Source organism: Gossypium hirsutum, chromosome A07, assembly GCF_007990345.1.
Source record: "Gossypium hirsutum isolate 1008001.06 chromosome A07, Gossypium_hirsutum_v2.1, whole genome shotgun sequence".
Taxonomy (NCBI): Eukaryota; Viridiplantae; Streptophyta; class Magnoliopsida; order Malvales; family Malvaceae; genus Gossypium; species Gossypium hirsutum.
The window spans coordinates 7,712,816-7,723,616 of record NC_053430.1 but is presented as its reverse complement, the minus strand read 5'-3'; the positions used below and the strand labels follow the sequence as shown (position 1 = coordinate 7,723,616).

The 10,801-nt window shown below is 36.0% G+C and overlaps 2 non-coding genes across 2 annotated transcripts; both read left to right on the top strand.

The window, feature by feature from the left end:
- Positions 1-671: 671 nt before the first annotated feature.
- On the top strand, positions 672-778 carry LOC121204450 (small nucleolar RNA R71). Its single transcript, XR_005899375.1, has one exon. It is a non-coding gene; the product is annotated as a small nucleolar RNA R71 (small nucleolar RNA).
- A 3,938-nt stretch (positions 779-4,716) lies between these two features.
- On the top strand, positions 4,717-4,823 carry LOC121204307 (small nucleolar RNA R71). The gene has a single exon (XR_005899235.1). It is a non-coding gene; the product is annotated as a small nucleolar RNA R71 (small nucleolar RNA).
- Positions 4,824-10,801: the final 5,978 nt, after the last annotated feature.

Here is a 10,801-nt window from a genome sequence, read left to right as displayed (position 1 = left end):
TGGTCGTTTGAAGATTAGTTTGGAAAGTTGGCCTATCTGAGTTTCGAGCCCTTGGATCGATGCTTGTTGATTTTTAAGTGCTGTCTCGGTATTTTAGAAACGGGTTTCTGACATTGATATGAATTTTGAGAGCATCTCCTCAAGGTTTGGTTTCTTCTCTTGTTGATAAGGTGACTATTGAAAACCCTGAGGATTTTGTGGCTTTTGATTCCCTTGACCACCCCAGGAGAAATTTGGGTGGTTCCTCCAACCTACATTATAAGTATTACTGTATGGGTTATTTTGAGATCTAAAGTTATTGTTACCCATATAGTTGACTTGTTCCTCTTCGGTTGTGAGATATTCTGTATGCACACCTCCTCCGCTTGAGTCACACCTTATTACTGGATGTACCTGCGTAGAACTAAAAAAATCATCAATCTTTTTATTGAGAAGTTCTACCTGATTTGATAGCATAGTAACTGAGTCGACGTTCTAAACGCCGACTGTTTTTGTTGGCTTAGTCCTCATGACTTGCCACTGATAGTTATTCAGAGACATTTCTTCAATACATTTATAAGCCTCTTCAGGTATTTTTTTTGTTTATGGTTCTGCCAGCAGCTGCGTCAACCATTTGCCGAGTCGAGGGATTCAGACCATTGTGGAATGTTTGTACTTGCAGCCAAAGCGGTAACCCATGGTGAGGGCACCTTCTCAGTAAGTCCTTGTATCTCTCCTATGTATCGTAAAGTGTTTCTAAATCCATCTGCACAAAAGAAGAGATATCATTGCGTAATTTAGTCATTTTAGCAGGTGGAAAGTATTTTAATAAAAAAATTTCGGTCATTTGCTCGCAAGTAGTAATTGACCATCGTGGTAACGAGTTCAACCACTGTTTAGCTTTGTTCCTTAATGAAAAAGGAAATAACCGAAGACGAATGGCATCATCAGAAACGCCATTGATTTTAGATGTATCGTAAAATTCCAGAAAGTTTGCTAAGTGAGCGTTGGGATCTTCATCCTGCAAACCATCAAACTGAACAAACTGTTGTATCATCTGAATAGTGTTAGGTTTTAATTCAAAAGTATTTGCAGCTATAGTAGGTCTAACTATGCTAGATTCAGTTCCTGTTAGAGAAGGTTTAGCATAATCATACATAGTACGTGGAGCAGGATTTTGATTAACCGCAATTGCAAGAGGTAGCTGATTGCCTTGGTTTTCAGCCATATCTTCGGTTGGGGGTTGAGTATCGTCTTCTTGCTTGTTCTCTGTGTATCGTATGCTGCGTCTTATCTCTCTTTGATTTATACGAACTATACGCTCGATTTCTTCATCAAAAAGTAATGGTCCCGACGGGTTTCTTCTAGTCATAAACTATAAAAACCTACCAAGAGAAAGAAAAAGTAAATTAATAAATAAAAATAATAAAAATTAAATTAAATTCCAAGAAAATAAATGGCTAAAGTAATAAAAATTTAGCGTTCCCAATATTTTAGGTCCCCGGCAACGGCCCCAAAAACTTGACCGCGTGACTCGTAAAGGTAATAAATATTTATAATAAAGATCAAACCTAGACTAACTATTATCACGACGAAAAGGCAAGCGCACATATCGAACAACAGTATAGTAATGGCAAGACTGGGATATCGTACCCAAGGGAACCAAAAGTACTAGTAATAACTATCTTTTTATTATTTAACCTAGAAATAAATAGGGGTTGTTTATTAAACTAATTAACTAAACTAATTAACTAACTAAACTAAAGCAAAGAGAAAATTTGGAAAAAAAGACTTACAGAAAAGTAATTGATAAAGACGACACCCAAGGAGGAATCTACCTAGATTTCACTTGTTATCTGACTCTGAACCAGACGATTTATTCACTTGACTTGATCCATGAGACTCCCTAACTTATATTATTATCTCTTTCGAGACTAATAGCACCTAACCCTCAGTTGAATTAATCAAAATTTCTTTCTTAATTAAAACCCCTAGGGAAGCAGTAAATTGATCTATAGACTCCCATATTAGGTTTCACCCTAATCTAGCAAAATCTCGTAACTCTATTTCTAGGCGTTCGATCAACTCTGCTTAATTATGCCAAATCTATTCTTAGGCATGGACTTTTGCTCATCTGCATATGAACATCAAATCATGAATTAATACCTGGAATATTAACTCAAGCATTAAGACACATAATTAAGAACAAATTAAGTATTTATCATACAGTTCAGATAATAATAACAAGATCCATCATAGATTTCAACCCCCTTAGGTATCTAAGGGGTTTAGTTCATAATAAAATAAGAGTACATCTCAAAAGTATGAAAATAACAAAACATAAAGAAAACTCTAAAACCCTTGAAGGAATTCTGAGAGAGATCTTCAGTCTTGGAGTAGCTTCGGCTTTTGGGATGGATCGTCTGGCTTCCTTCAAGTAATTCCCGACGTGTGGTTTTGTTCTCCAGAAAAGTTCTAGCGGGGAGTGGCCCCTTTCTAAGACATACTTAGGGTGTTTATATAGGCTTTGGATTGGCTTTCTTCCTCCCTAAGTATCATTTTCTGTGTAAAATACAACTCTTTAAAAAAGGGACACGCCCGTGTGCCACGGCCGTGTGACGTGATTGCTAGGCAGTGTTCGATTCATTAAATTGCACACGGTCGTGTGGGTCAATGGCTAGGCCATGTGAATCGTGAAAGCCTTGGTTGACACCCTCGAAAGACACGAGCGTGTGAGCTGCCTGTGCGGCAAGGCTTAGGCCGTATCATCTTCTCGATTTGGTCCATTTTGTCCCCTTTTGGCTCCTTTTGACTCTTGGTGATTTTCTGAGTACAAAACATGAAATAACCGGATTGAGAGCACCAAAATCCATAAATCTAGTAATAAATATCCATAAATATGTTAGGTATTTGGGGTAAAAATATGTATAATTTGGCGTTTATCAAAATTTGAAGCACTAATTACTGGTAATGTGGAATTATCTCTAAGAAACGCATATTCTAAGTGATCTGGTAATTTCTTTAATTCCAATTTAGGCAGTTCTTCAACAGAGGGTTTTAATTTTAATTTATTATTTACCTCAATACCCTCGTAGCTCTTCTGTCTCAATGAAGGTTCATTGGAATTTAGTTCATCTTTTATCTTACCTATCTCAAAATATTCATCATTTACCTCCTCTCATTGGGCAAGACACAGTTCCAACATGTCCTTATGTACGATTTCCTGTAAAAATTCTTGAGTAGCATGATCAATAGAGTCAATAAAATAACATAAGTCATCCTATTCCCTAGAAAGTCTCATAGCATCATAAATTTTAAAAATAATCTCTTCGCCACCTACTCTAAGAAAAATTTTACCATCACCTACATCAATAACAACCCTAGCAGTGGCTAAAAATGGACAACCTAAAATTAAAGGTACCTCAACATCCTTATCCATGTCTAGTACAACAAAATCAACAGGGAATATAAATTTATCTAATTTTACAAGTACGTCATTTATAATACCCCTAAGATATTTAACAGATCTATCAGCTAGTTGAATACTCATCCAACTGGGTTTAGGTTCCCCTAGACCAAGTTGTTTGAACATTTTATATGGCATCAAAGTAATGCTAGCGCCTAAATCAGCTAGTGCATTCTTAACATTCAAACTACCAATTAAGCAAGGAATAGTAAAACTTCCTGGATCTTTCAGTTTGGTTCGCAGTTTATTTTGGAGTATAGCCTAGCATTCCTCGTTGAGTTCCACTGTAGACAAATCTTCAAACTTTCTTTTATTTGGTAGAAGCTCCTTTAAAAATTTTACATATGTAGGCATCTGCGAGATAGCTTGAGCAAAAGGTAAATTAATATGTAATTGTTTAAAAAGTTTGAGAAATTTACTGAATTGTGTATCCATGTGGTCTTTCTTCAACTTCGCTGGGTATGAGATTGGTGGTTTATATTCCCTCAACACTGGTTTTTCATTGTCTTCTGGTTTTTCCTCCTCACCTTCTATTCTGTCAGCTTCTGGTTGCAGCTTCTTTTCCGATTCAGCTAACACCTTCCCACTCATTAATGTAACTGCTTACACATGCACTTTTGGATTAGGTTCGGTATTGATGGGTAGGCTCCTTGGTGGTCTCTCTGAAATCATCTTAGGCAGTTGTTCTATTTGATTCTTGAGCCCTTGAATTGATGCTTGTTGATTTTTAAGTGCAGTTTTAGTATTCAGTATTCTCAAGGTTCGGCTTTTTCTCTGGCTGGTAAGGTTGTTGTTGGAAGCTTGGAAGGCTCCTTGGCCTCCCCATGAGAAATTTGGGTGGTTCCTCCAACCTGCATCGTGAGTGTTACTATAAGGTTATTTTGATGTCGAGGATTATTACCCATATAGTTCAATTGCTCGTTCTCCATGTTGGGACCATAGGGTGGATATTCTGAATTGTTTAATCCATCTCCACTTGCATCGCACTGCCTTACTGGATGTACCTGCGTAGAACGAATAAACCATCAATTTTTCTATTTAAAAGTTGTACCTGATTGAAAAGCATAGCAACTGAATCGACGTTAAAAACACTGGCTGCCTTTGTCCCTATGACTTGCCACTGATAATTATTCAGTGACATCTCTTCTATGAACTCATAAGCCTCTTCAAGTTTTTTGTTATTGATAGTTCCACCAGCAGCTGCGTTGATCATTTGTCTAGTCAAGAGATTTAACCCGTTGTAGAAAGTTTGAACTTGTAGCCAATAGGGTAATCTATGGTGAGGGCACATTCTCAATAGATCTTTGTATCTCTCCCATGCATCATACAGTGTTTCTAAATCCATTTGCACAAAAGAAGAGATATCATTCCATAATTTAGCCGTTTTAGCCGACGAAAAATATTTAAGCAAAAAATTTTCGGTCATTTGCTCCTAAGTGGTGATTGACCCTCGAGGTAACGAGTTCAACCACAGTTTAGCTTTATTCCTTAATGAAAAGGGAAACAACCGAAGCCGAATGATATCGTAAAAAACGCCATTGATCTTAAAGGTGTCGCAGAATTCTAGAAAATTTGCTAAATAAATGTTAGAATCCTCGTCCTGCAAACCATCAAACTGAACAAACTGTTGTATCATTTGGATCGTGTTAGGTTTCAGTTCAAAATTATTTGCAGCAACAGCAGGTCTAACTATACTCGATTCAGTTCCTGTGAAAGTAGGTTTAACATAATCATACATAGTACGAGGAGCAGGATTCTGATTTACTGGATTTGCAGCAACCACAGGAGGTAGCGAATTATTCTAATTTTCAGTCATCTCCTCAGTTATGGTGTGAATATCGTCCTCTTACCCTTCTTCTATGTATTGTAGGTTTCGCCTTATTTCTCTTCGGTTTCTGCAAGCTGTGCTCTTGATCTCACTGTCAAAAAGTAGAGGTCTTGACGGGTTTCTTCTAGTCATAAACTATAAAAACCTACCAGAAGTAAAGAAAAGAAATTTTAGTAAATAAAAACAAAATTAAATTGCAATAAAAATAAAAATGGCTAAAGTAATAAAAATTAAGTGTTCCTAATATCTTAGTCCCTGACAACGGCGCCAAAAACTTGATGGTCATTAAACTAACTAAAAATTAGACTTAAGGCAAACGCACCTATCCAACAGTAGTATAGTTATGGTAAGATCGAAAATATCGTATCCACGAGGACTAAAAGTACTAGTAATTGCTATCTTCTTATGTCTAGCCTAAAATTTAAGAGAATGTTTTATCTAAAACTAATTATCTAATTAACTAAAATTACGACAAAGATTAAAATTGGAAAATACTTTTGGAAAATCGATGGAGAAGGCAATACCCAAGGAAGAATCCACCTAAACTTCACTTATTACCTTTGAGTTAGACGATTTATTCACTTGGCTTAATCCGTAGAAATCCCTGATTTATGTTAATATCTCTCTCGAGACTAAAAACAACTGACTCTAGGTTGATTAATCAAAACCTCTTTCTAATTAAAACCCCTGTTGTTGTATTAACTAAATTTATGGATTCCCTTATTAGATTTAACTCTAATCCGATAGATTTATGTCGTCCTATCTCTGGGATTGCATGCAACTCCGCTTAATTATGAATGATCTATTCTTAAACAAGGACTTTTGCTTCACTGAATAAGGACATCAAAAATCTGAATTAATATCCTAGAATATTAAAGCAAAGGTTAAATTCACAATTAAGAATAAGAACAAGTATTTATCATATAACTCAAATAATAATAAGATCCGTCTTAGGTTTTATCTCCCTTAGGTATTGAGGGAGTTTAGTTCATAATAATAATGGAAAACATCTCAAAGTTTGGAAAACAAGAAAACATAAAGAAACCCAAAGAACTTCTAGGAAATTGGATGGAAATCTTCAGTCTTGATGTAGATCCTGCCTTCGAGGTGATTCTGATGGCTGTCTTTGAGTATTTTCTGCTTTCCTCTCTTCCCCCCCTCTAATCCTCTTCTAGGGTGTTTATATAGACTTTTGAATGCCCAAAAATAGCCCAAAATTAGCCTTTTCTGAGTAGAACTAAGCTTGGGCTAGACAGGGACACGGTCGTGTGAAGGTGCTCAGGCCGTGTGCAATTCTGACTTGGATTAATGTCGACACGGCCATGACACACAGGCGTATGGTCTACCCGTGTGGAAGTGCCTAGGTCGTGTGAAATACTAATTTAGTCCAATTTTTCCGTTTTAGGCCCGTTTCTTGCTCTTTTTGTTATCCTAAGCTTTCCTCAGTATAAAACATGAAATTAAAGGATTAGGAGCACCAAATTCAATGAAACCAAGGAAAAATCATCCATAAATATGCCAAGCATGAGGTAAAAAAATATGTATATATTATGGTTTATCAGCTCCTTCATGGACACGTTTTAGCCCGTGTTTTTTACCCTCAACTATCACCCCAATGATCATTTAAAATTTTGATCGTTGGGGAGTCCAATGTTAAAAAAACCTATAAAACCCCCTCCTATTTTTTCACACAAACATTTCTTACAAAATTCTCGAAAAAGCTCTCAAATTTCTCCCTAAATTTCTCAAAGCTTTCTTTAATTAATTATTTCCTTTAATTTTTTTTCTAAATTAGTATTATTTTTTTATAATTTCAAAGATATTTGATCGTGTTAACAATGACTAGAGAATTAATTCGTCTCAATCATAAACATATCTCAGTCGAACAAATAAAAATGGTAATGGTTAATTTCAATTTTTGAATATTATTTAATATTTTTTTATTTATATAATATTAATTAATTTTTATTTTATAATTTTTTATAACATTCTGTAGATCGGGTGTTACAATGTTATATTCGTAATATGTCTGGTCTTCTATCACCGTTGATAGAAAAATACTTAGGGGAAGCGGGTTTTTGACACGTGGCCAGTATAGGCCGGGGGTGCAAGTTAGACCCGAAACTCATCAGCGCGTTCATAGAGAGGTGGAGACTCGAGATGCACACATTCCATCTTCCATGCGAAGAGTGTACCATCACTTTGGAGGACGTGCAGTTGCAATTGGGATTGTCAGTGGATGGATCCGTACTCACCGGGTCCACTCAATTTGCTAATTGGGGAGCCATATGCTACGATATTTCGGGTGCGATTTTGAATAATATTTATGAATGTCAGATCGAGATGGGCTGGTCACGAGACACATCCTAGAGCCAGGGAATGATTCGACTAACGTAAAAAGAATACGATATACTCGGGCATACATCCTTGAGATCATTGGAGGTTATCTAATGTCGGGCTTGTCACGAAGCCTCATATATATGAGGTGGCCGCTGAAACTCGTTGATTTTAGAGCAGCTGGCAAACTTAGTTGGGGGTCTACCGTGTAACAACCTAGTTTAGACCTTAGTCGGAACAGTGGTTTCGGGACCACTAATTCGAGTCAGAAAAATATTTTAATATTATTTTTGGTGTTTGCAGTATGTGAATTAATATGTGTGAAATATGAAAATTTTGTCGTTAATAGCTCAATTTGATAAAAAAGACTTAATCGCGTAAAACGCAAAAGTTGCATTCTATATGTTAAAAGTGCCAAATTTTTTTGGCTTATTAAATGGGAGGTCCTTATGTTGTAATTATACCATTGATAGTAGAATTTGACAAAAATGACCATTAAATGAATGATTTTAAAAGGTTATAAATAAGGTTAATATGGTAAATAGATTATTAATGTTATATTAAATAAAACTAAAACTAATGCCAAAATTAGTCCATTATCATCTTCTTCACACCAAAAATCAAAAGAAAAGAAAGCTATTGAAGAATTTTAGGGTTCATCTCTCATTTTCTTTGATTAAGGTATGTATTGAGTTCGGTTTTTGATGATTTCTACGTTTTTTGTTATCGTTACTTTGAGTACTAGCTAGCCCATGCCTTAATTTTGGAAATTGTTGATGATTTTGTGAAATTCCATTGATGAATCCATGAGTTTTATGATGTTTGGTGATGAATTATGCAAGTTTGGTGTTTGATATACATGTTTTGTAAAGTGATTTTTGACAAAAATGTCAATTAAGAATTAAATTGGGAAAAGTGTAAATTGATGGGTTAAATTGTGAAATAAATGAGAGTTTTGGGCTGCTAGGGACCTATAGATAATTCGGCTAAGGCATGATTTTGATGAATTTTGTGTATTTGGTGTTTTGTGTAATAAGGACTAAAATGTTAAAATGTGAAATGTTAGGGGCTAAAGTAAAAAAATGACCAAATGTATATTTTTGGATGAAATTGAATGAATAGGTGATTAAATGAGTTAATTTCGAATACATATAGATCAAGAAAAGAGAATCTCGGACTTAGATCGAGGCAAGAACAAAGTACTCGATTAATTGGCTAGTTTCATTATTTTTACGACCGAGGTAAGTTCGTAGATGTTAATTTCATTATAAATAATGTTATATGCATTAATAATTGCATAAAATGTATTTATGAGATTGTGGATAGTGATTTAATTATGAATCCTACTATACGGAAGTGTTCGACAACAAAATAGATAAGCAAAATTTCTCGTTTAAACATTAAGTACAAAAATGATGGCAATGAAATGTCATTAAGTTAATATATTGGCTTCGAGCTATGATATCGGCACTTTGGGAGCGATAAATACCTTAATTTGGCTACGGGCCATGGTATAGGTACTTTGTGAGGAATTACCTTGATTTGGCTATGAGCCATGATATAGGTACTCCGGGATAAGTTACATTGATTTGGCTACGGGCCATGGTATAGGTACTTATTGATTGTGATCCTTAAGTATCCGATTTTTATTCTAAATGATCCAATGGGTAAAAAAATGACTTGTTTGAGAAAAAGGTTAGTACGATGTGGTACAGGTATGTACGAAACCTATTTGAGCATTACAATCAGTAAGTTAAATGAGATGTTAATGAATTATGTTTTGAGACATGATAAGAAGGTTTGTGTAAATGAGATGTTGTTTTTGGTAATGTGTATATTATAGAATTGTATTTATTTGATGAATTGAATTACTTAATTACGAACTTACTAAGCTATGAAGCTTATTGTGTGTTATTTGTCTATGTTTTTTTTATATAGTCAAAGCTAGCTGGAACTCCGGGATCGACAGGAGCATCATCACACTATCGAACAATTGTTGGTACTTTTGAAGCTTGTATATTTGGTATATGGCATGTATAGACTAGTGTCATTTTGATATATTTTGAGCTATGATGTTAGCCAAGTGATTTGGCTTGTTAATGATGTAAATGTTAGTGTGTTTTAGCCATTTAAGTTGGCTTAAGTTATATACTTGATAATTGATATATGTGGTGTTTATAATGCCTTATATATATGTTGGTTTGTTTTGGTATGTTTACTTTATTTATGGATATAGCTAAATGCATATTGTATTGGCATGTTTTAGTTGTTTAAAGACATATTGAAATGATGTTATTTTGGTTGCTATGTTTGCTTGAGATTAGGGTGGCAAATTGGCTTTGCAAATAGCCTATTTTTGTCGACACAAGCAGAGACAAGGGAGTGTGTCTCAACCGTGTGTGACACACGATCATGTTACACGGCCGTGTGTCCCCTGGGGTAGTCTTACAATTTAAAGTCAATCTTGAGCACGGCCTAGACACATAAGCGTGTCTGGTGGCCGTGCGAGGTACACAGCCTTGGTGGTACACGGGCATGTCTCCGACTGTGTGGTACAAGTCAGTATGTATGCCTTGTTTTCACACGACCTATGATACGGGCGTTTTTGGTAACTGTATGAGTCACACGGGCTGTTCAAGCGGGCGTGTGACCTGTGATTGCATAATTTTTCTAAGTGTCCGAAAGCTTTTATATGTGATCGGTTTAGTCCCGAACCACTATTAAGCATGTTTTAAGGTTTCCTATATCTTGAGCACGGCCTAGACACATGGGCGTGTCTGGTGGCCGTGTGAGGTACACAGCCTTGGCACATAGGCGTGTGTGACCATTTCAAAGGGTACGCGGGGTAGACACACGGGCGTGTGGTTAGCCGTGTGACCCAAGTCAGTTTTGACCACGGTCAAGGCACATGGGCATGTCTTCGGCCGTGTGGTACAAGTCAGTATGTATGCCTTGTTTTCACACGGCCTATGACACAAGCGTGTTTGGTATCCGTATGAGTCACACGGCCTGTTCACGCGGGCGTGTGACCTGTGATTGTATAATTTTTCTAAGTGTCTGAAAGCTTTTATGTGTGATCGGTTTAGTCCCGAACCACTATTAAGCGTGTTTTAAGGTTTCGTATAACCTTGTAAGGAACAATGTGAATGTTTGTGAATAGTTTACGATAATGAATGCATAAATTTAGTAAT